Source organism: Schistocerca americana, chromosome 1, assembly GCF_021461395.2.
Source record: "Schistocerca americana isolate TAMUIC-IGC-003095 chromosome 1, iqSchAmer2.1, whole genome shotgun sequence".
NCBI classification, from domain to species: domain Eukaryota; kingdom Metazoa; phylum Arthropoda; class Insecta; order Orthoptera; family Acrididae; genus Schistocerca; species Schistocerca americana.
In genome coordinates this window covers 818,496,345-818,523,277 of record NC_060119.1, presented here as the reverse complement: position 1 = coordinate 818,523,277, position 26,933 = coordinate 818,496,345, and the positions used below count along the sequence as shown (strand labels likewise).

Here is a 26,933-nt window from a genome sequence, read left to right as displayed (position 1 = left end):
ACCTCCATGTGGGTGTGATAACTGCCATGTTTAGCAGTGTGTTTTTGTGACTCAGGAGTTATGCAAATACACAAAGACTTGCATCACACAGTTGTGCTAAATTATTTCTGTATCATTTTCCCTTGGAAACTGGTGGCTCAATGAGTCAGTCTGCTTATTAGAGTGGTAAGGATGGATAGTCAGCACTCCAGATCTTATGTATTTCCTGAAATTTTCTCAAAAGTATTTAAAAACCATTATTCTGTCCTTGGTTGCTGTAAATGAAATGAAAATTGGTTGAATGATCGCTTGTGGCTCAAATGATTGTTTGAAAGTGTTCACAGTAACCTGTAAGTTGTGAAATTTTAGATCCATTGTATTTTCAAAACCCAGGTCAGATAATGTCTGTAATTTTCTCAGAAACAGTACTTGACAAACATTTGTCAGAACAAGAGAGTAATTTCATTGCAAAAGGTAGTCTGAAGCAAACAGGTAGTTTTATGTCGTTTATGCATAACATTCTTTTCAGCAACTACTTTACTTATTCCTTTCAAATGCCTGGGCACTTTTGAAACATATAATTTCAATTTCAAACATGCAATGTTGTTGGAATGAGATTTTCACTCTGCAGTGGAGTGTGCACTGATATGAAACTTCCTGGCAGATTAAAACTGCGTGCCAGACTCAACTCGAACTTGGGACCTTTGCTTTCGCTCTACCATCTGAGCTACCCAAGCATGACTCATGCCCCATCCTCACAGCTTTACTTCTGCCAGTACCTCGTCTCCTACTTTCCAAACTTTACAGAAGCTCTCCTGCAAACCTTGCAGAACTAGCACTCCTGAAAGAAAGGACTCTGCTGCAAAGTGAAAAACTCATTCTGGAAACGTCCCCCAGGCTGTGGCTAAGCCATGTCTCCACAATATCCTTATTTCAGGAGTGCTAGTTCTGCAAGGTTCGCAGGAGAGCTTCTGTAAAGTTTGGACAGCAGGAGACGAGGTACTGGCAGAAGTAAAGCTGTGAGGACGGGTTGTGAGTCGTGCTTGTGTAGCTCAGGTGGTAGAGCACTTGCCCACAAAAGGCAAAGGTCCCGAGTTTGAGTCTCGGTCCGGCACACAGTTTTAATCTGCCAGGAAGTTTCATGCACTGTTGTTGTTTTTCAGAGCCAAAGGAGCATGCTGCACACTCACAACAATTGTAAATACCATATTGTGAATCTGCCATATTTCAAATTCTGGGCCATCTGTGCAACAAGTAAAAGCAATTTTTGTGAATAATAGTGATGCCAAATGATAACTCAAAGAGATGCTTCATGAAGATACATAAAGCGCTGACCAATAAAACTGTGACACCATGATGACAGTCTTAAAATCAACGTAAAACTGGCTTGAAGTGTAATAGATGCTCGGATATACAGTATCTGATTAAAAGTATTCAAACACCTCTATGTGATGCAGAATTGACACTAAATGACACAATACATAGAGCCACCACTATAAAAGGGGGCAGGGGGTATTATGTTGTCATTTGACAAGCAGCAACAGCAGAATGGGTCAGTCAGAAGATCTCAGTGACTTTGAACATGGACTAGTTATTGGATTTCACATTGGTAACAAATCCATCATTTCAAACCTTCTAAAATTTCCCAAGTCAGCTACCGGTGGAAGTGGAAACACAAAGGAATAGCCAAAGTTAATTCAAGACCAGGCAAACCTTGTGTACTGATGAACAGGGAGCATTGTGTAGGGAGGTTGTAAAAAATCGCATGAAATCAGTGGAAGGAATCACTCGTGAGCTCCAATGTGAATATCAGCAGTCCAGCTAGCACAATGAATGTACCTAATCAGGCAGCTCTTAAATGACACAATTGTGCACAGAGTGATAGCACTGGACAGTGGATGACTGGAAATGAGTGATTTGGAGTGATGAATCGCACTATACCATGTGGCAATCTTATGGAAGAATGTGGGTTTTGTGATCACCTGGAGAATGGTGTCTGCCATCACGTGTTGTGCCAACAGTGTAGGACGGAAAAGGTCATGCTGTGGAACAGGGTTTTTTCAGGGTTGAGTGTTATCCCATTATTTCACTTAAACAATGCTAAATGCAGAATGACATGAACAAATCTTACAGTACTGTGTAGTGTGTACAGTAGGGGAAAATTTCAGAGATGATGGTTGTTGGTATCAGCAAGACAATGCACCCTGTCATGAACCAGCATCTGTGAGGCAATGCTCTTTAGACAACAACATCCCTGAAAGGGTCGGCCTGCACAGCACCTTGGCCTGAATCCAATGGAACATCTTGTGGATAATTTAGAACATTTACTTCACCCCAGAACCAAGCATCCAACATAATACATTGTTACCATTACTCATTGTTTTGTTTATTTGTTGTTTCCATTATACACTGTTACTATAATTCATTGTTTCCAATATTTGTTGTTTCGATTATTTGTTATTGCTCTTATCTGTTTATTCCATTATTCCTTGTGTGATACTGAAAATTTTCAGCAGGAATTCACTGAAAAGTGGAAAAGTTCTCTTGGCCAGGGGATTGCCTTACAAGGGCAGTTAAGAGAAAAGGTTTGCGTCAGGTGGCCTTCCTGGGGATGTGTAGGTCATATGTCAACAACTGAATAAAATTAGGAAATTATGACATTATTGTTAATCATATACAGCACATTACGACTGTGATTTTGCTTGATAATGCTTCATCTCAATTACCTACTGCCAGCCTAGTCCCTGGCAGTCTGCAACGTGCTAGCCTGAGCCAAAGCGTTGGCACAGCTTCGCTGCTGAATCCATCACTGAGCGAGTGTCACTGCGCATGCGTGAGCTCCATCCACGTGTCGGACAGACCGTAGCTAGGACATAGTTTCTTTTGTCAACCAGTTGGCGCATTGCTGGCTGTCTGTCTGCTGATGCGTTGCTTACGGCTTGTGTTTCTTGCATACGCGAAGGCTGCAGTAGTTTTGAAATGGATAGTGAAAGTATTGTGCAAAAACTATTACACGGCCCTTTTTCATTACTATCTTACACAGAGAAGAAAGAAATTATTGATAATGGCACATCATGTCCTAAGTCAACACTATCGATGTGTAAAGGCAAAACATCATCACACTGGAAAGGGATTTATGAGGTATTTTTGTAGGAAGTTGTATGAATTATCTGATGGCTTTTGGCTAAGATGTGATGAGCAAATTTTATTGTTGGACCTGCCTGTTATTCGTTACAAATAAACCTATTTGGAATAAGCAAGTGTATTGTGACTTAAATCATCTCAATACTGCAGTGAAGAAACATGGTGAACCTGAAGTTCACCCTGTGGCAGCTTGTAGGTATACATTATTTGTGTTCTCAAAATTTTTAAATTCAGATAAATATGAGAGTGCGAAATTAACAGCAGCTGCTGTATAACAGTTATGCTTATCGAGATATTTATAGAACTTGTGCCGCTGTCAATAATAATAATAATATAATAACAGTTATAATAATAAAAACATGCATAATTTATCTGAGAAAAGGAATAATTGTTTTCGTGGAATTTCGTTATTTTGTACATAATTAAGTACAGTTTATGGCAAGAACGAAATAATGTGTAAGCTTTCACTACTCTTCGTTTCGAATTTTTGGAGTTTTAGTGCTTTTTTTCGGACCAATGTACAAGATCCCTATTACATCTGTTACCGGTAGTTAACGAATTAACTTCCAGGCTGAAACTCAGGCATTCTAATTGGATTGCACTCACACAACAACTTATTATACACTTCTTTTTTAAATGTTCGCTTGTAGTCACGCTTATTTGATTACGTCACTTTGTCAGACAACGGATCTAGTCTCCCACAAAACAGGTTTATATGTGAATATACCTAAAACATAAACAGATGTCCGATATAATTTTACTATATAGTGAGTGAATTGGCATATCTGTGCAGGGCGCTACTGCCTAACAAAGCGAACGTGGATAAGGCAGCTGCAGTGTGCTTGCACTTGGTGGAGCTGACGTAAACTAGCAGTTCAGTGCTAAGGGCTAGCAGTGCATGCTGTAAACTGTACACACTGCTTATCAAATACTTATGTATTTGGCCTGTAACGCAATTACATCACGCCAGTTACGGATGTACAGATGCTCCTCGAAATGTCCACAAGCGAAGGTGTGCTCGCGATTCTGATGCCAGGTTTCACTGAGCCTAGAGGAGCAATGTAGCACAGCGCAGTAGATTTAGTCCCATGTGTTTCAGATTACTGCACAGTGGCGGATCTAGGATTTGGTTTTGGGAGGGGCTTGACCCAGTTGAGCGTAAGCTTTCTGAAGGTAAACATTAATATTCTAAAAAGCACACATAATTTTATTTTGCTCATTTAACGCATAGCGAGTCTCCTCGAATAACACTTTGCAAATTCTCCAATGACTTCGACAGGCTGTAGGCAGGCTTGACCCAACTTCCAGATATATCTCCGTGAATTTTCCACAAAATACCGCCTTATTATATGTTTTATATCTGCACTACATTTTGTTCTGCGTATTTTAAGTTTTCTGGTAATATTACTGTCTGTGAATTTACTCTTGCACAAATCAGTTAAGTGATGACATGACATGATCACACAATGGGTGGAAACAAATAATGCAAGGGAATCGACAGATTGATTCACTTCTAAATACTCTTTCACGGTTTTGAAACTTATTTTCGTTTCTTGATAATGGTGCTGCCGCTGTCCTGTGTTTTTTTTTACGTCACTGTGGCTTATTATTGCGCAGAACACGCTAACAAAATACGGCAAAATTTGCAATATGCTCTTGTGTCATCGCATTGAATTCTTTTGAGCCAGCCTGCAAATTTACTATCGCGTAGCGATTCTGCACGAAATTTCTGGGTATACTGTAGCTGCACCAAAACAGCAGCTGATTTAAGAAACACCACATTATCATCGGCGCTACAGATATGCACTGTGCATGTAATTGCCCATTTATTAATACTAGAGCGCAGGCCGGCCGTGGTGGCCGAGCGGTTCTAGGCGCTTCAGTCTGGAACCGCGGCCGCTACGGTCGCAGGTTGGACTCCTGCCTCGGGTATGGATGTGTGTGATGTCCTTAGGTTAGTAAGGTTTAAGAAGTTCATAGTTCTAGGGGACTGATGACCTCAGCTGTTAAGTCCCATAGTGCTCAGAGCCATCTGAACCATTTTTGAACTAGAGCGCATAACAAAACGGGTGCATAACAGTACGGCCACAAAACAACACGGAAACGAAGACAAAATACCATCTATTACACTGGTCAACACTCATTTTCTTGCCAAGGATATTTGAGTGGCTTTAGGATGGGTTAGTGGTGCTGAGGACGAATATAGCAACCATTTATGCAGTTTGGCTCTAGTTTTTGAGATAATGCATGATTTGTTCAAAAAATTAGAAAAAATTGCTAATACTGAACTCGAGCGCTACAAACTACAATGAAAAAAGAAAATAATCTTTATAAATAGCTTCTATGAAAACCTGATAGGCATTTGTCCACGTATAAAACATAATTGAAAAGTTTCTCTATAAGTATATCATTTTCCGTCCATGACGAACCGCTTCCTGCACGCTTTCCTTTTATAGGTCTCTTCAGAACAGTCACGTTGCAGATTCCAGCAATTATCTGCCATCATATGCCTGTCCCATCTTCCTTTATATCTTTCCTCTATTCCTTTCATATCTGGATGGAACCGCTCTCCTTGTTCCTCACTGAAATCACCTAGATTACGAGGAAATCGATCCAAGTGGCTGTGAAGGAAGTGCAATTTTATGCTCATGTTAGCTCCTAAGTTTTGAAAGTTAGTGAGCATGTTTTTGACCAGTTCCTCGTAATTGGGAGCTTTATGATTGCCCAAAAAACATTTTACAACAGCGACAAAACTGTTCCAGGCCGATGCTTCAGTGACAGTCATGACACTTGTAAAATTGGTATCGTTTATGAGCCTGCGAATTTGAGGACCATCAAATATTCCTGCCTTAAGTTTTTCATTACTGAGTCCAGGGAACGTATTGCAGATGTATGTGAAGCAATTACCATTTCTGTCTAAAGCTTTGGTGAATTGCTTCATTAGTCCTAACTTAATATGTAATGGTGGAAGAACAATCTTGTCCCTACTAACCAGAGGTTCATTAATGATGTTTGCTTCACCAACAGCCATATGTTCCCTTGGAGGCCATGTTTTCTGCTTCCAATGTTCGTGCTTTGCCCTACTATCCCACATGCAGATAAAACATGGGTGCTTTGTGTATCCACTTTGTTGTCCAAGCAAGAAGTTCACCATTTTCAAATCAACACAGATCAACCACTGGTGCTGCATATACTGAATTTTCTGCAGAACCATCTTGATGTTAGCATATGCTTCACAAAGTTTTCTTGAGTGGGCAATTGGAATAGATGCGTAACGATTGCCATTGTGTAGGAGAACACATTTTAAACTTCTAGTGGAACTGTCTATGAAGAGACGCCAGTCCTCTGGTCTATATTCTGGCAGCCCCAATTCAAGTAAAAGTCCAGGTATATTGCTGCAATACACTATAACCTCTTCTTGGTTGAAGTATGGAAGAAGGTTTTCTTCTCTCGTCCGGTAAGCTGTTATTTTAACACTTGGATGAAGACAGTTCTTTTCCTTAAGCCTGGATGCTAAGAGTTCTGATGCTTGCTTTGAAAGATTGAGTTCTCGTATCAAGTCACTGAGCTCCTTCTGGTCGAACTGCTGGGGTTGTGTCTCACGTACTTCGTATTCCGAACCACTACTTGTACATTCCTCGCCGTGCACATCGTCATCTGATGATGTTAGCGTGGGTAATGTTGTGAAGGTTGGTACAGGAACATCATTGCTGTGCACCACCGGTCTTCTTGCTGACTCCAAATCGGGATATTCCCACTTCCGTTTTTTGAACCTATTAAAACCTTTCACATTAACAATGCAAAAATAGCAATCATCTGTATGGTTCTTCTGCTCTCGCCATACCATAGGCACTCCGAAGTTTAAGCTTTTCCTTTTTCGTTTTGTCCACTGCCGTAAGCACTCCACACAGCATTTACAAACTTTATGGGGTGCCCACACCTTGTCTTGATCTCCAAGTTTAATTCCGAAATACGCCAGATACGCTTCCTTCACAAAAGGAGTGATATTCTTCCTGTTCTTTTGAAGAACGTATTCACCACAAATGTAGCAGAACTCATCTGGATGGTTCACGCAAAGACGGCGTGAAGAACTCATGTTTTCCTAAAACAAAATTGCACAAATACTACATATTATGCAGAACTTTCTTGTATTTGCATGTCAATCACATCCAACAAACATCATTAATTGTTTTGTGTGAAATGAATACTCACCTCTTATTTGCTACGTCACGATGAAAAGGTTCTATCTCCTTGAAGCTGCACTGCACATGTGTGTGACTTTCGACCATCGCCATTTTTCTTGTTTACACTGAACGCTACCTATCGGCTGTTGCGGGGATTACCTCGGCCAACAAATGAATGTCGAGTACCGCCGAATTCAAATCTGCACAACCCTCAATATCTTCAACACACGCACCGCACAACTGGACTGAACACATGCTGACAGTGTGATGTTTGCATGATGTAATCCTCAACCACACAGATGCACTCCCTGAGCACAATTGTTTAATAAAGATAGTACAATATCACTAATTAAAAAACAGGTAGCAAATACATTACACCATATATGGACCCTGCAGTCGATATTATCCACATGAAACTCTCATTTCCACAGATAACCTATATCTCAAAAACCAGAGCCAATTTGGAAAAAGTACAAATATACTCGGAATGAGTATCGTAACAATATCCCATTTTCGTTCAAACTTCCCTGGCAACGAAAAAAAAATTTTATTTTGTAGAGCTGTGTTATAAATGTTAGGTGATAAAAATTTAACAGCTATTAGACTTTAGCAAATTAAATAGTGCTGTTTGCTGTATGTAGAACGGATCAAGCGATTTTTAAAAAATAATTTTAACATAAACCAACCCAATTTTTTTAAAGTCCACCATAATTCACACCAGAATGTAGATGCCAAATCTGCGCACTAAACAGGTACTCAAAACCACCAAATTTAGTGATAAAAATCAATAACTTCGCAATACTGATCCAGAGTCCAGTCCAGAGCCACCCACACCACACCGACCGAAAGATCTACGAACTCAACTTAATAAAAAGTCACAAACTCGATTAATCGTGTTTGTACAAATTTCATTAAGTACATACAAAATAATGAGAAAGATGTAACTTCTGAACGTTGAGTCGACAATGATAAGTCACCGACATTGTTTCCAGGTAATACTGGTTCATTTTATCTCGATTCTACCTCTTCTTTCTTCCTTTTCAGTAAAAAAACAATGAGGATCTCCTTGTCTACGTTTCGATGTCATTTTTTTTTTTTAAATCTGACAAATATAAACAAAAGCATGCCTTGATTACAATCAAAACCCACTTGAACAGCACATTCTATTGTCTGTGATTCGACAGACCATATGACAATACCCTAGTGTACAGTAGCGCGGCGCGTGCACTGGCAAACCACACATTCGTGTCGGGTGGGCGGGTGACGGTGGCGTGCGAGTGTGTGTGAGTGTGTGTGTGTGTGTGTGTGTGTGTGTGTGTGTGTGTTCCGAACGGGTGGCGTGCGATTTAAAAAAAGTCACATAAGCATCTTCTTAGACACATGTAAAGTTTGAAAACATACTACACCCCCTTTAAATGGATTACGCAACAAGTGATGAAAATTGTTCTGTAGGCTGTATAGTACTAAGACAGTAGGATAGTATCAAATTTAATTTGAGATTTGTCATGGGTGGACCCAGATATTTTGGGAGATGGGGGGGGGGGGGAGGGGGCAGGGAGGGGCTTGAGCCTCTTAGCACCCACCCCCCTTAATCCGCCACTGTTACTGCATCTACATTATGTTTAACAGCACCAAAAAGGTAAAAACAGAACTGCACAATGAGAAAGTAAGAAAGAACAGGGAAATATTGAAGAGATTAATTAATGCTGTCTGCTATTTAGCGAAATAGGAACTATTCTTTTGAGGCCACAAGGAGAATTTGGAAGGTTCGAACAGAGCAAATTACATAGAATTTCTTCTTGCAAATGTTGAGTTTGATCCTCCATAAAAAGAACATTTAATAACGTCTACAGTTTTATGTGGCACATCGGCAAGCATTCAAACTGATTTAATAAATGCAGTAGCTGACGTTTTGAGAGATGAAATCTGTAATGAAATTAAGAATATGGATTTTGTGCCTATTCTGCTTGGTAAAACGTCACATACAAGCAATAAATCACAGTTGTCAACTGTATCCTCTTACTTTTCAATATCACAGAAAAAAAGCAGTGGGACGATTTCCTGAGTTCCACAATGTGAATACTGAAAGAAATGCAACAGCTCTTTTTAATTATGTCAATGAAATAATGGATCAATATAACTGTGAGCCTAAATTAATTGCCCAAACCCATGAAGTCGCTGCCATCATGAGTGGCCACCTCAATGGACTCCAAAGTAAAGTTCTGGAAGAATATCCTATAAGACTCTGTTTACACACTGCTACGCTCATGTAATGAACTTGGTGTATCAACAATCATTATAACGTAATAAGGACTTCAAAGTATTTTTTTCGGTCTTAAATCGCCACCTAATTTTTTTGTCGTTATTCTAAAAGTTTACATGGGCTTTCAGCATTCATGTCCTGAACACTAAAATCATTGTCTAATACCCAATGGAATTTTACCTCTACACTTATCCATATAGTCCTTGAGTACGAAGCAGCTTTGATAAAGTCTTTAGAATATACAATCCTGGAAATGGAAAAAAGAACACATTGACACCGGTGTGTCAGACCCACCATACTTGCTCCGGACACTGCGAGAGGGCTGTACAAGCAATGATCACACGCACGGCACAGCGGACACACCAGGAACCGCGGTGTTGGCCGTCGAATGGCGCTAGCTGCGCAGCATTTGTGCACCGCCGCCGTCAGTGTCAGCCAGTTTGCCGTGGCATACGGAGCTCCATCGCAGTCTTTAACACTGGTAGCATGCCGCGACAGCGTGGACGTGAACCGTATGTGCAGCTGACGGACTTTGAGCGAGGGCGTATAGTGGGCATGCGGGAGGCCGGGTGGACGTACCGCCGAATTGCTCAACACGTGGGGCGTGAGGTCTCCACAGAACATCGATGTTGTCGCCAGTGGTCGGCGGAAGGTGCACGTGCCCGTCGACCTGGGACCGGACCGCAGCGACGCACGGATGCACGCCAAGACCGTAGGATCGTACGCAGTGCCGTAGGGGACCGCACCGCCACTTCCCAGCAAATTAGGGACACTGTTGCTCCTGGGGTATCGGCGAGGACCATTCGCAACCGTCTCCATGAGGCTGGGCTACGGTCCCGCACACCGTTAGGCCGTCTTCCGCTCACGCCCCAACATCGTGCAGCCCGCCTCCAGTGGTGTCGCGACAGGCGTGAATGGAGGGACGACTGGAGACGTGTCGTCTTCAGCGATGAGAGTCGCTTCTGCCTTGGTGCCAATGATGGTCGTATGCGTGTTTGGCGCCGTGCAGGTGAGCGCCACAATCAGGACTGCATACGACCGAGGCACACAGGGCCAACACCCGGCATCATGGTGTGGGGAGCGATCTCCTACACTGGCCGTACACCACTGGTGATCGTCGAGGGGACACTGAGTAGTGCACGGTACATCCAAACCGTCATCGAACCCATCGTTCTACCATTCCTAGACCGGCAAGGGAACTTGCTGTTCCAACAGGACAATGCACGTCCGCATGTATCCCGTGCCCCCCAACGTGCTCTAGAAGGTGTAAGTCAACTACCCTGGCCAGCAAGATCTCCGGATCTGTCCCCCATTGAGCATGTTTGGGACTGGATGAAGCGTCGTCTCACGCGGTCTGCACGTCCAGCACGAACGCTGGTCCAACTGAGGCGCCAGGTGGAAATGGCATGGCAAGCCGTTCCACAGGACTACATCCAGCATCTCTACGATCGTCTCCATGGGAGAATAGCAGCCTGCATTGCTGCGAAAGGTGGATATACACTGTACTAGTGCCGACATTGTGCATGCTCTGTTGCCTGTGTCTATGTGCCTGTGGTTCTGTCAGTGTGATCATGTGATGTATCTGATCCCAGGAATGTGTCAATAAAGTTTCCCCTTCCTGGGACAATGAATTCACGGTGTTCTTATTTCAATTTCCAGGAGTGTATTTATGAAACTTCGACCATATTATTGCAATGACCGAAAATGGATTTTGTAGCTTTGTGAAGGATTTCCAGACCATATTTCGTGTAAGGTTTAAATGATTTACTTGCCCATTCAGATGGTTTGTTTAGATTACTTCAATACCAAAACACTGACATCAGTAGTGGCCCAACCTTTGTACGACGCCACTCTGCATTTTTGCCAAATTTATTCAAGATGGCGGCGATGACGTCATCCAAGATGGCGGCATGTAGACTTGCCAACATCGCATGAGATCATCCAAGATGTCGGATTTTGGCGGGAAAATAGGTCAATTGTGCTACGTCCACTAACCTAACCTTCCAGAAAAATGGCGGCAAATTTGCATTCCAACAGGATAATGCATGCAAAATCCTACTTGTCTTTATTATGATTCATTATCATTTATTATCATTCATTATAATTTATTATTATTATTAGCCTACCTCCATAGAAAATTCAGGCCAAATTCAAATTCCAACACGGTAATCACTGCATAACCATACTTGTCTTTATTATTATTCATTATCATTCATCATTTTTTATTATTGGTCTACTTCCACAAGAAAATTTCGCCAAGTTCAAATTCCAACACGATAATGTCTTCAAAACTGTGTTTCCATATTTTATTATTTATTATCATTTATTATTATTTATTCAAGATGTCTGGCTTTCGTGGTGAGAAAGCCATTTGTGTTACATCCATAACAAAAATCTATCACAAGTTCAAATCCCAACACCATAATCGATCACACGTACAAAATACTCCACATCCTATGAACTTTCATGCTCACTTATCTTTTTTCACTGCTAACCTATCAAAATCGCGTCAAATAATAAAATTCACCTATAGTAACCTAAGTCAAGTCCTTTGATTTTGCAGGGGGAAAGGGACTGAAGTCTTACTTCAAGCAGTACAGTCATCACTTGTTCTCCAACACAATCAGTACTGATCTTTGATATCACAGCAACACTCAGTGCAGTCGCCATGACGTCTGCACTCCAACTGAATTAGTTAAAATCGTCACCACCCCCTGGCCCTGCCGGCCAGCGTTGGACCATTGCCGTCAGCAGTCACGTGAGGTGGCTGCATGCATGATATACCGGCAGCACACTGGGGCCGGCCCAAGCAGCCGCTGGACCAGCGATCGCTCCCACGTTGTAAGCATATTTTTGCTGGACATGCTGGAATTTGCTGAGGTTGACGTCACAACAGTCCGTTGTCCGTTCACCACATGTATTCGTCGCCTCCACACGTTTCCCGCCAAAATTGTTTGCCTGGGAGCGGATTCACACAACGGTCAGCTGTTCGGCCCAGCATGCCGTGGGCAAAGAACGCTCAGCCACATTTTTTGCGCGAAAGTTGTTTAGTTGTTTTCCTGGACATGTTCAAACCTGGTGATGCCAACTGTTTGCCATCCACCACATGTCTTTGTGAGTCCGACAACGCCATGCTACTCTTTTGGCACCAAAGTTAGCTCGAGAGTGGAACCCGCCATGACTGTACAACTGCATGTTTGGTTGTCACGAGATCCCATGCTAAGTTAATTGACTGAAGATGGTCTGCTCTCGCTCTCTCTCGCGTGTGTGCACATTATAAACCGACACGCGCCGCGCCGCCACCTCGTGGACGTACAACCGCTTATGTCACACACCCTTGTCCACCCCCTCCATACACACGATGGACATAGTCTTCTGTAAGTATGCTAACACCCACTTCACGCATCTAACCTGTCAATTACCTAAGTACTTAACTCCATTTAAGTTTTAATCATATTAAATAATTCAATTTACATTTTCATATATGTATGCAAAGGTGTTCAACTACCTACTTTCAACTACTTTACAAGAACCAGACCGTCACCTCTTCTTAGGAACCCTCGCCGATTTTGAATTCTGTCAGTAAAGAAAGGTCACTTGCACTTTCGCTTCCAACCTAAGAAAATTGCTGCAAACAAGGTGTACCACCACCATCACATCCTAGGGGGCGGGTGGTAAAACAACTCAGCCCGCACTAGGCTGATGGAAGGAGTGTACTTTATTTATTTAGGGATGGAGTATATGTATCACAGAAAACACGCTTTGACATGCCCCCACGGCATACAGACCTGCAAACTACTCCTACACACACACTTGCTAATTGTAAACCTTCAAAAAAGTCACTGCACAGCCTACAGACATGTGAAGCACACCTAAATAATTCAAAACATTCACGCCCATAGAACCGAACAACTCTTAATTTCTCTAAATAATAATCCATCTAAATTACCCTGCTCACTAATCATCAACTTTTCAAAATCAATACACCTGTTTTTATTTAAACAGCTAGAGATAGACAGCACCACCACCCTCTGTATTCGCCACTCAGCCCACAGTCCAACTGACTTAGTACACAGAAGCATCGACACAGGACCCCCCCCCCCCCCCCCCCCCCGACATCAGATCATTACCCAAGCACAGTTATCCATGATGTTGGCTTACTGCATGTTCTCCACTAGGTCTCAGTCCCACCACCACACTACTCTTTCATCCTTTTCTTGATGTAAACCGAGATCCTCTGCTTTAAAATTGAGCAAAAACCACTCAGACTGTGCTGTGCTGCTCGGGGAAGTAAGGAAGGACTGCACTCTATTTATTTCGAGCCCTTTTATTTAGCCATGGAGTATATTTGTCACACAGCCACAAAACACCGCACTGATCTGCCTGTGGTCATGTGACACAGCCGACAAACACGCAAACAACTTCTAATTTCACCACAAAATAGCAAACTGCTCTTAAATAATGCAGTACACAATATCTGCAGATGAGCTCTTTACTCTTAAACTCTCCAAATAACGCACAGCACAGTGCATAGGCCTGCTCGCAAAATAGTGCAACAGACGCGCCCAAACGCCCTCACCCAATACCTTGCCCCCAGCTGCCAAACTGACCAAAAGTCTCTGCTCGGCCTCCCCCAAACATGACCTTGTGACAGTCACATTTGCACCTAACATCCGAGAAATTCATATCACCTATGCGCTGAAGATTACGCTCCAAGGCAGGCCGTGCACACGTGCAGTCGGCGGGAGGGGGGGTCCAGAGCCCCCAGCCAAGTTCAGCTTCCGCGCGCTCGTGACAGCCGACCAGAAAGGGCACTCTCCTCTGACACATGTGAAAGCTGCATTGTTCTTCTCATGTATACCGCCGGCATCTCAGGTCTGGACCTGCCTTCACGTCTATTGTCAGAATAGCCCATAGCTTGTGGACACACACGATTAATGCAGCCTCGAAAACAGTTACTACTCTCTTGCTCACTAAAAAAACAGCTAAGTCAACCCCTTGGAAATTGTGTACTCTACCACAAATAGGTAAGGCTTTCAGGTCTATTGTCAGAATAGCCCATAGCTTGTGGACACACACGATTAATGCAGCCTCGAAAACAGTTACTACTCTCTTGCTCACTAAAAAAACAGCGAAGTCAACCCCTTGGAAATTGTGTACTCTACCACAAATAGGTAAGGCTCTCTTTCTACATGTCTCACCTTCTGCGTGCATGGAAATTCACTACATAGCATAACCTCTTTATCAACATAACGCCTCATCCCATCGCCCCCCTAACATTTCAGCCCTCATGCTCTCAACATATGCAGATGACCCCTCATATATCCCACCACACAGTCAATCAAGAATTCTTATTTTCTCTTATCTAATTTAACCGCTGAATTAGTTATCAATCCCGTATCGAAGTACTATCCAGCTTTTTCTTTTCTTTCTGGCGCTTTCTGGTGTTATTTTACAGAGATCGCTAAATTGCACCCACAGTCCCCTCAATCTAGGCTCCCTCACGATACAACACACACAGTCATCATCTCTACTCATCACATAACATAAACAATAATAACTTTACAATGCAATATATACAAACGCTACACACTGTAAACCACATTAACTTTACAATACGTTATATACACATTTGACACAAAACAGTGCACTCATCCAGAGTATCTCTACATGCGAAAAAGATATACTATTCCTACAGCGTCTATATACCACAATGCTCTCCAATCCTAGGAAAGCACCGTCGACCTGATCTTTCTCTCTACAGACCCGACACTCAGAGCTAATCTTCCCTCTTACATCAGCGGACCTAAGTCACCCTCAGAACTCCTTTTACAAATCGGTATCCCCCCCCCCCCCCCCCCCCTTCCCCTCAGCACAAACGCCTTACTGTCTCTCCTTCCTTGTCTGTTCGCTTTTCTACAAACATCCTCAGACTCATAAACTGCAAGAACACATGTACTTTCTCCATAATCTTACACCATTTTAGCTGTACTTTTCAATATAATGTACTAGGCTACACCCTACCGATCACTAGTTCATCATAATTCCCAAGATATAGACTTCAAATTAATTCTCTACAAACGCCAAACTTTATCTATGCGCAGCATGCTGTAAACCACTGACTGACTAGAATCAAACATACCAAAAATGATATTTCCACTCTCCAATACCATTCTCAGTCACGTAACATATTCGAGATCTTCGCTATAATTTACACGTCAACTAAGGTCTGTCCCATGTCTAGAGAACAGATAAGCGTGTATCCAACACACCACAATCGATCTTCACTCAACTAAATAAAGGCAGCAAATGTGCAGAAGCAGTCATACTATTACTTAGCTATTCAGTCGTCTAGAGGACAGCAAAGTTAACTCTTACAGTTCGCTACACTCCGACAGGTCTCTGCATTTGGACAGCTGCTCCAGTTATTTATTATCATTTATTATCATTTATGATCATTTATTATTATTTATTATCATTTATTATTTATTATTATTTACATCTTGTGCATGTGTTCGCCACGAGGTCCGGAGTGCAGCTGGGTTTGTACACATCGCCACCAGCAGAGGGCGTCATTCAAGATGTCAGATTTTGGTGGCGAGTTTGAATTTTGGTGGAAGATCATACAATTCGTTTACCTAACAAAAATGGCTCCAAGTTCAACTGTGTTTAGCTCTTATCACAACCAGCAGAGCGCTCTGTCATCATGTCCGTTGATTACGCAATTACTGTTATTCAAGGTGGCTGCACCCAGTGCAAAACGAGTCATCTTTCCTGAACCTGCATGCTACTGTAAAATTCCAACTTGGCTTTAGTCACACCCTACACATCGTTCGGCTGATCCCATTTCCAGATCTTTGCCCATCTCATCTCGGCAATTTAAGTTCGAGAAAGACATATCCATTACCTTCTGCAGCCTGTCTAGAAACAGAACAACCTCAGTTACTACAACAGGACCTTGTTTTGACCATTTGCCGGAAATGCGACCGATGTTGTATGTCCCAAGCTAGATACAAGTACAACAGATCCTCAACACCCTATCATCTTTATTCTCTACCATCAAACAGGGAAAAAAATTACCAGCTATAAACGTTCACCATATTTACAAGTCACAAAGGCACCAATGCGATCCACCTCCAGCTCGGACAAATGGAATTCACAATACTCTCCCCGAATAACTCAGAGTGCGTCCATCCAAGAATTCCTAACAGCTTACCAAGTCTGACACCTCAAACTGCAGCTGCCTATATGGATAAGATCATATTAAATATACAGACGCTGCAGAGACCACTTTAAAATTTGATCACCCATACTCTAAGCGAATGAGAAGCTACCTCTGACCCTTGTTCAAACAGTGTTTTCTAACTCGTTTTTGCACACTGCCAAAGATTTCGTCTTTCTGCCACGACTTCGAAGTCCGTGCCTGATTCTAAACAGACATTACCACGGACTGATGCACGGCCTCTCACAGGAAACTATACCTTGCAACTCATAAATCATATTCTTACAGTCGATAGCATAACATTGAATGATTTTAAATAAAGGACAGCTACAACACAAGGAAACTAGAAGAGCCTGGTGGCGTTGTGGTAACTTTCCAAACTACCTTAAGAAAGTGATTGATGGCCTTTACATTTAAACTCATATTTCGCAGTGACCGAATAGTTGATAACTCTGCATTCCATTTCTAGTGATTGTTCATTTTGCACAAAAGTACGGGATCACCGTTTTCGGTGTTAGCAACCCCAGAAGTTGCAGTCCATCAACCAAAATTTGTTCCCCAACTCAAACAAGCATTGTCACTCAATCATTATGAGGATGCGCAGATAGGATGGATAAGACACCACCGATCTACTGTAATATTATCAATCACAGCTGATATCGCGAAAAATTTTACAGTTAGTTCAACACTGACCAATCATGTGACAGCATGTTTTCCTAATTTCAGTATCATAGCTAAACCATACCTCCTCTACTTTGCAAATATCATTGCGAGCATTGATAGATGACTGCTCAGTACGTCCATTCACACTTAATTCTCAATTACATAAAAACGATCAAAGTATACCAGACAACGATATACATATTTCTAAGACCTCACGCATAGTTCTCGATCAATCTCTCTGGGTATGTCGGTAACAGAGCAATCTCGCCCTCCTACGTTAAAAGACCACCCTCACCTCGGCATTGACCAACCTACCCCCAACATCGCTACCCAATTAATCCTCAAATGAGCAGACGAATGCAGCTACACTCCACCTCTCTTGACTGAGTAGAGCTTTCCTAGTCCTAACCCCTCCTAGTGCACCACATTTCTTGACATGAAACCGAGTCTTGGAGCTTAGCACACTATATCGATCTATAGTAACAGATCTCAAAGTGCCTTAATTTAATAGCATACAGTTAAGAAGAACAAGAACTGATTGATATTTATACACAATGTAGTTAGACACATTTTACATAAATCATCCAATCTATCATGTGTAAAGTATTGTTCTAGAACTAGGATCGGTGCATCGAAGGTTCTGGTAAGAGAGAGAGAGAGAGAGAACATAAACACACGCATTCCTAAGACTAGAACATTCAGCACTTAAAAACAGGCGATAATCTTAGATCGCCTACTTTTCCGTCCTGTCAGACATACATCCTTCTTCCCAGTTCCCCTATGCTGAGCTATCTATCCCCAGTCGTAAAACTTTTCCTTTGTATGATACGAGCGCAACATAGCCCTGCGGACACGTATAGTGCCCACTGATCACATCCGATCACGAGTCAGAAATTATACTATTACTCCATCAGGTCTATATAAAAATGATAGTAGCGGGCGATACATCCTACAAGGAAACAGAGGCGCATAACAGCAGCGTCCAACATGTGAAAATTACAAGTCATTCCGTCACCAACTCTGTAAACAGCCCATCTGTCGGGTAAATGTGTACATAATGATTACAGCGTCTCACAAGCACCCACAGCTAACTTACTTATGACGCTGAAGTCTCGATTTTACACCAGGGATGCGACAGGGTGGGGACCGTGTAAAACAAAGTGCGTTTAGAGGGATGTGTCAACTTTCATCACACATGAGAGGAAAGTCCTCTAATGAACGACGGGTTCACCATTAACAATCGCAAGTAGACAGTGCTTTAAACCGTGTACGGAACTCGTAGCTGCATACGACTAGAACGCAGGCTATATCACGTGACTAAAGCATCCAGATAGAACACTGGAAAAAAAATTGACCTTCAGCAACTTGTCCTTCTTTAGAATAAATCAGTCAACATTTAAATCGTACCTAGTTACAGCTCTATCTCAATCGATCATCCCGTACACTCTCTGTATTCCTTTAACACAGATGTGAGTAAGTGATGACCGTACTGCTTGAAGTAAGACTTCAGTCCCTTTCCCCCTGCAAAATCAAAGGACTTGACTTAGGTTACTATAAGTGAACTTTATTATTTGACGCGATTTTGATAGGTTAGCAGTGAAAAAAGATAAGTGAGCACGAAAGTTCGTAGGATGTGGACTATTTTGTACGTGTGATCGATTATGGTGTTGGGATTTGAACTTGTGATAGATTTTTGTTATGGATGTAACGCAAATGACCTTCTCGCCGCAAAAATCAGACATCTTGAATAAATAATAATAAATGATAATAAATAATAAAAAATAGAAGCACAGTTTTTGAGACATTATCGTGTTGGAATTTGAACTTGGCGCAATTTTCTAGTGGCGGTAGACCAATAATAATAAATGATGAATGATAATGAATAATAATAAAGACAAGTACAGTTTTGCAGTGATTATCGTGTTGGAATTTGAATTTGGTGCGAATTTTATAGTGGAAGTAGGCTAATAATAATAAATAATAATAATAAATGATAATGAATGATAATAAATGATAATGAATAATAATAAAGACAAGTTCGATTTTGCATGCATTATCCTGTTGGAGTTCAAATTGCCACCATTTTTCTGAAAGTTTAGGTTAGTGGACGTAGCACAATTGACCTATTTTCCCGCCAAAATCCGTCATCTTGGATGATCTCATGCGATGTTGATAAGTTTACATGCCGCCATCTTGGATGACGTCATCGCCGTCATCTTGAATGAATTTGGCAAAAATGCAGAGTGGTGTCGTACGAAGGTTGTCCCACTACTGACATCTTGTATGCCAGTACAAAAATCACAGACTTTCAAAAGCAACTGCAAAAGAAAAGAGAATTTCGAAGCAGTGTGGTCTTCCATACTTGGTACTGTGGAAAAAGAAGACTTCGTTGAAATAAAAGGGAGAAATCAGCAATCAATTACCAATTAGATTTGCACATTTAGAAAGATGGAGTGTTTTAATTTGGTAAATCCAACAAAAGTGTCTCTCTTCAAAAAAAAGAGAGAATTTTCCTAACGATTTATTGAATAAAATTATGGTAATGTTTTCAACGTTAGCAAACTCCTGAACGAACGTCATGTATGGTATGCTTCTAATGTAGGATTGGACAAAATGTAGTGTTAGCAGTTAGCCAACACTACCTGAGTGAGGAAGCCGATATGCACGCGTTAACCCACGCAGGCTAGAGATAGGTCTGAAACAGGATACGTAATGAATGCTATAAAGAAAAGTACGTAGGTGCTGGAAAACTTAACTTTAATCCATCATTGTTGTACATCGCTCTTGACGATACAAGTGAGACTCTGTAGATACATGCAATGTTACTAATGGCGCCTTGCTAGGTCGTAGCCATTGACTTAGCTGAAGGCTATTCTATCTGCTCTGCAAATGAGCGAGGCTTCGTCAGTGTGCATCGCAAGCTACGTCGTCCGTACAACTGGGGCGAGTGCTCTACCGACTGAGCTACCCAAGCACGTGTGGTGGCGCTCCGTCTGCGATCACTGACAGTGGCGACACGCGGGTCCGACATGTACTAATGGACCGCGGCCGATTTAAAGCTACCACCTAGCAAGTGTGGTGTCTGGCGGTGACACCACACAAAACACTGATTCAGACTGTGAATTATCTGTTGGAGGTGAATTTAAGAAGTGGATTTATAGAAATATACAAATTAGCATTGTTGGTTTCAAAGTCATTCTCATCACTGAAGAGAACCTACATCTACTGCCGCTCTACTCAGATGTGGAACAAGATGACTAACTTAGTCTTATCCCCACCAAGAAAGAGTTACATCCCAACTTATGAGAGGACAAATCCAGATTCTACGAAGCAGTAATGAAGAAATTTCTGTAGAAAGAAAGAAGAATGAATTTCATTTACACCATTTCGTTGCCTTCATGCAGCAACGGTATTTCCAATGAAGAGATGGGAGGCAGTCTAATGTGTGTGTGTGTGTGTGTGTGTGTGTGTGTGTTTGTGTGTGTGTGTAGTCTTTTTCCAACTGTAAAGTTTGCTGAATGAAACGAAGACTTCACCACCCAGTACAATTAATTTTAGTAATCTCAATATGGTGGTATGTTTAGATTTAAGAGAAATAATCTTGTGTTCCAGTGTTGTAAATCTTTGTTGTCTATTCAGGTTTGGTTGTTTTTATTTATTTTATTGTATTTTATTTTTTGTATTGAGATTACGTCCTCCATACATATTATTCGATTAAGATTTAGTAGGGCGGATAAGTTTTCAAGGTATCCATCCCGAAGATTCAGTTTCCCTGCAAACCGTTTCGTCTTTGTTCTGTTTTATTCAAAAATGGTTCAAATGCCACTGAGCACTATGGGACTTAATTTCTGAGGTCAGCAGCCCCCTAGAACTTAGAACTGCTTAAACCTAACTAACCTACGGACTTCACATACATCCATGCCCAGGCAGGATTCGAACCTGCGACCGTAGCGGTGGCGCGGTTCCAGATTGAAGCTCCTAGAACCGCTCGGCCACTCCGGCCTGCGTTCTGTTTTATTAATTATACATTGATAATCTGCGTTAATGCACTTAAAAGGATGTGACACACGGTTTTCTTGTTTAAACTCATTGTTCTTTATACATGTATTCAACAATCGAAACATCACTGCGTTCATTTAATTTAGTTATAAATCCGTTCTCCCGTCCTTGACTAGTTTGCGCCACAATTTTCGACCTACTCTGGACCACCACTCAGGAACAGGCTTTGCGCTTAATGACAAGGGGCCAGAAGCCTCCCAATATTGAATGCTATTTAGCCTCACGAATAAATTTCCTTTGACTGTCACAAATATGGTTAATGTGAAAAGCATACTACAATATTTTTTTGCTATCGCCTTAAGATCCTGGTTTGCGTGTTATGTGCCTACATTGCCAAGGTGATCGACAAAACTGCTGTAGCAGACAGGCAAAATCGCCGTTTTGCAGATTGGGAAAGAAATCAACGAAGAAATGGAGGCTGAAGAACCATCGAAACTTTATATCCCTGGGAAAAAAATGTCGTATGGATACGTGTATTTTCAATATTGATTCGTTTGCTGAGGATGCAGTTTGTCATCATGTTTACGATTATTGTCGTAGGAAGGAAGATCAAACGCTCAGGAAGTTACCGGTCACACTTAAAGAGTCAGGACTTTTTCAAGACAGTTGCACATCTTTGTCCCCTGTTTTAAACACCCCTGGATTTCACTGTGGATCTTTCCGTGGCCGTAAGCTGTTGATGGTGAGGGAGGATGTAACTGCATGGCAATACCGCAGGAAATCCACAGCATAAATATCGATGAAGTGGTGTGGCTTGACATAAGATGGATCAGTTCTGGTCACGCTGTCAAGCAGGGCTGGACAGATGACTCAGCCAAAGGAACAATGACAATGCCTTCCGACAAGAGAGCAGATTTATTTTTCTTCATGCAGACACCTCTCCTGCTATTTAAATCGAAGAAAACAGAAGATCATCATGAAGAAATGACTAAGATTACATTTACAAAGTGGTTCAAAAATTCACTAATACCAAATCTTGGAAAACCGTCTACAATCGTTCTAGATAATACTGCTTACTGTTCAGTTGTTGCTGACAAGCCACCTACCATGGCAAACTGAAAGGAGGAAATGATTGAATGGCTTCAGCATCATAACGTAGATGTAAGTGATGACCTTAAGAAGATGGAGCTTATGAAAAAAATATCTTTGCTAAGCCACAGTTCCCCCTATACGAAATCGACGAACTGGGAATAAAACATGAGCATACAGTTGTTAGGCTACCACCTTATCACTGGCATTTCAACCCAACAGAATTAATGTGGGCCAAAATTAATCGCTACATTGCATAAATAGTAATAAATTTATCCTCTCTGCAGTCGAAGTACTCACAAGAGAACCTGTCAGGAACGTCACCACTTCAGACTGGAAGAAAGCCATCAAACATATGCAGAACCTCATGGAGAGAGTATGGAAGAATGAAGCTCTTTTTGGAAATGCAGTGGAGGAGATTATAATTTCATAAAATGACAACAGTGACAGCGGTAGTGACACTGCAAGAATCCGTCATAGCGACGAGAATGACGTCAGTGTAGTTTTTCTATTATCCCCGTAGAAATGGAGCATACGCGGATCCAGCTACAAGCTTGAAATGCACATTTTACATTTATAAGTACCTACATAACACAATTATATAGTAGTTAGTTTTGAAATTTTAATAAAATGGCCTTACTTGCAACTTATTCCAAAGGAAGTTCATCTCAGGAATTCAATATATATCACACAAAATAAATGTTGTTTACAACATAACTGCGATCATAGAGAGGTCCTGTTATTTGTATCGCTTTTTTTCTTTCTAAATAATAGAGGTTGGCCTATTTAAGATAAGTTTTTCCAGCAGTATAAAAGCGATTAACCTTATTTTTTATTATGTTAAAATGAAGTAGGTCGACTAGTAAATTTAATAACAGTTTCATTACAGATCTATATTTTGGAAGATGAATGACACTTGTAAGGGGTCATAAAAAATTTCAGATCTATGTTAAAAACCTGTGTAATATTGACTTTTAAATCCTCTTCTTGAAAGAAAAACACCTGACTACACTACGTTTTTTATTTTCCATGAGAGCTGTGGAGGAGGGGGGAGAGGGGGGGGGGGTCCTTGGCCCCGCATGCCCGCTGGTAAGGGCGCCCTTGAAACCTATAGCGATCTGTTTCTCATGTCGAAACAGTACGGACGCTCGATTTGTAGTTGACGTGTGAGCGGACCATTGTGCTTCATATTTAACTCAAATTATCTCTCATTAGTGGTCCCCTAAAGAGTTCTGAACATATGGCAATATGTGTTCTCCTAACTTCAATGACAAAAAAGTTCCCAGCAAGTCGAAAATTCGGTAACATTGTGAGAAAATATACTTTTGCAAACTGTCTTTATATCGTCTTAACAATTTGTTGCCACAGATAAAACTAAAATCAAAACGTAGAGTAACTCTTCCAGAACACACTGATTCAATTTCCGTACTTATGAAGTGGATATGAGTAGTAGTTTGCCTTTTTGCGCGAATTGAATAAAATATAAAACTAGGCCCTTTTCGATTCGGGGCACGACAACTCTGTTCCACGCCTCCTTGTGCTCCTGCTGAAGTGTCAATCCTAAAGTAATTTTGGAGGGACTAGCACCATGAACTAATTGTTGAACGTGAGCGATATGTCGGCGGTAGCTGTGTTAACATGTTTGCTACACAGCCGACGTTGCGACGGACATCTGTTGGGCAATAGTCGTTCTTTTAGGGTGCCACATGGACGAAATGACATTGAGAGACAACACTACAGCAGCATCGTGCGTAACAGCCGCGGGAAAGCAGAAGGTGGCCACATGCGGCAGGGCAAGTCATGTACTTCTCCCGGTTGGTTCTAGAACTGTCTTTCTACCTCGGCATTTTCTGTGGACAGCTTTTGTGCCCTCTCTGTGCTAGTGAATCATATCTATTCTGGATCTGCATCAGCTCCATGAAGAAACATCTTCAATGAAATAAACATTTTTGAATTACAAAACAAATATGTTCCCAACTAATAAATATACTTTTTACTATTGTCTAGTGTCAGGAATCAGTTTATGCACTTCACCGAAGAACTTTATTGAATTTTTGCTTAAAGACTTTTTTCTCTGCTGTCTCAATGTAAGAAAGTTATTGTTAGCACTACGAACATTTTTGAAATTTTTATTTTGCGTTCACATATCCATATTATTTCAATAGGAAACAGTATTCTTGTAAATAAACCTATGAAGTACCGAGCATATGTTTTTTTCTTCTTCTTTAGAAATATAATCACGTATTGTAAAATACTCTGATTGCAAAACTTATGCTCGAAAGCAATTTTCGCAGAATGTCTCACGGCCAAGAAACTTAACTTGATTCAACTTGAACCATACATAGAAAAAACTGCTACGCTATATTATAGAAAGTTACTGAAAGAAATACTCAATGACATGAACAGCAACGATACTTTAATTGGCCGGCCGAAGTGGCCGTGCGGTTAAAGGCGCTGCAGTCTGGAACCGCAAGACCTCTACGGTCGCAGGTTCGAATCCTGCCTCGGGCATGGATGTTTGTGATGTCCTTAGGTTAGTTAGGTTTAACTAGTTCTAAGTTCTAGGGGACTAATGACCTCAGCAGTTGAGTCCCATAGTGCTCAGAGCCATTTGAACCATTTTTGATACTTTAATTCAGAGATATTAACTACACAGAAGGCACCGCGTTCATGACAGTCCACTGAAAATTACAAAATGCACAGCGTGATTCTTAATAGGGTGTGTGATTACCACGGATGGCAATTTCGTAGAGTGCTACATGTTCCCAAGCTGGCAGCAGGTTTGATAAGGAGTTCTCATGATTGGGCGTTCTATTCCTCCATCACCGCTGGGTGGTCGTAGACGTACGTGCACGTACTGCAGTACTTTCAACGCATCCCACATGTGCTCGATACACGTTAATTCGGGGGAACAGGCAAGTCGGCAGTGCCGGATTAAGCCAGCGAGGGGCCCGTAGCAAATGCCAAGAAGGAGCCCTTGGTTTGTTTTAACTTCAATGTTTAGGTTATAAAATAAAACAGCATTTCGCAAACAAAATTTCTCGATTTAATTTGGGAAAATTTAGAGACAACACTAGTTAAATCAATGCCTGGAAACAGTGTATGAGACAGGCGAAATATCCCCAGACTTCAAGAAGAATATAATAATAACAATCCCAAAGAAAGCAGGTGTTACAGATGTGAAAATTACCGATCAGTTTAATAAGCCACGGCTGCAAAATACTAACACGAATTCTTTACAGACGAATGGAAAAACTGGTAGAAGCCGACCTCAGGGAAGATCAGTTTGGATTCCGTAGAAATGTTGGAACACGTGAGGCAATACTGACCCTACGACTTATCTTAGAAGATAGATCAAGGAAAGGCAAACCTACGTTTCTAGCATCTGCAGACTTAGAGAAAGCTTTTGACAATGTTGACTGGAATACTCTCTTTAAAATTCTGATGGTGGCAGGAGTAAAACACAGGGAGCGAAAGGCTATTTACAACTTGTACAGAAACCAGATGGCAGTTATAAGTCGAGGGGCATGAAAGGGAAGCAGTGGTTGGGAAGGGAGTGAGACAGGGTTGTAGCCCATCCCCGATGTTATTCAATCTGTATATTGAGCAAGCAGTAAAGTAAACAAAAGAAAAATTTGGTGTAGGTATTAAAATCCATGAGAAGAAATAAAAACTTTGAGGTTCGCCGATGACATTGTAATTCTGTAAGAGACAGCAAAAGACCTGGAAGAGCAGTTGAACGGAATGGACAGTGTCTTGAAAGAAGGATATAAGATGAACATCAACAAAAGCAAAACGAGGATAATGGAATGTAGTCGAATTAAGTCGGGTGATGCTGAAGGAATAAGATTAGGAAATGAGACACTTAAAATAGTAGATGAGATTTGCTATTTGGGTAGCAAAATAGCTGATGATGGTCGAAGTAGAGAGGATATAATATGCAGACTCGCAATGGCAAGGAAAGCTTTTCTGAAGAAGAGAAATTTGTTAAAATCGAGTGTAGATTTAAGTGTCAGGAAGTCGTTTCTGAAAGTATTTGTATGGAGTGTAGCCATGTATGGAAGTGAAACATGGACGATAAATAGTTTGGACAAGAAGAGAATAGAAGCTTTCAAAATGTGGCGCTACAGAAGAATGCTGAAGGTTAGATGGGTAGATCACATGACTAATAAGGAGGTATTAAATAGAACTGGAGAGAAGAGAATTTTGTGGCACAACTTGACTAGAAGAAGGTATCGCTTGGTAGGACATAGTCTGATGCATGAAAAGATTACCAATTTAGTGTTGGAGGGCAGGGTGGAGGGTAAAAACGCAGAGGGAGACCAAGAGATGAATACACTAAAGAGATTCAGAAGCATGTAGGTTGCAGTAGGTACAGGAAGATGAAGAA

General features: G+C 41.4%; 1 protein-coding gene across 2 annotated transcripts in view; it reads right to left on the bottom strand.

Annotated features, from left to right (window-relative positions):
* The window catches only part of LOC124546164 (aminopeptidase Ey-like), a 225,205-nt gene that overhangs the window by 132,553 nt on the left and 65,719 nt on the right, over positions 1-26,933 (bottom strand). The window lies entirely within an intron of this gene.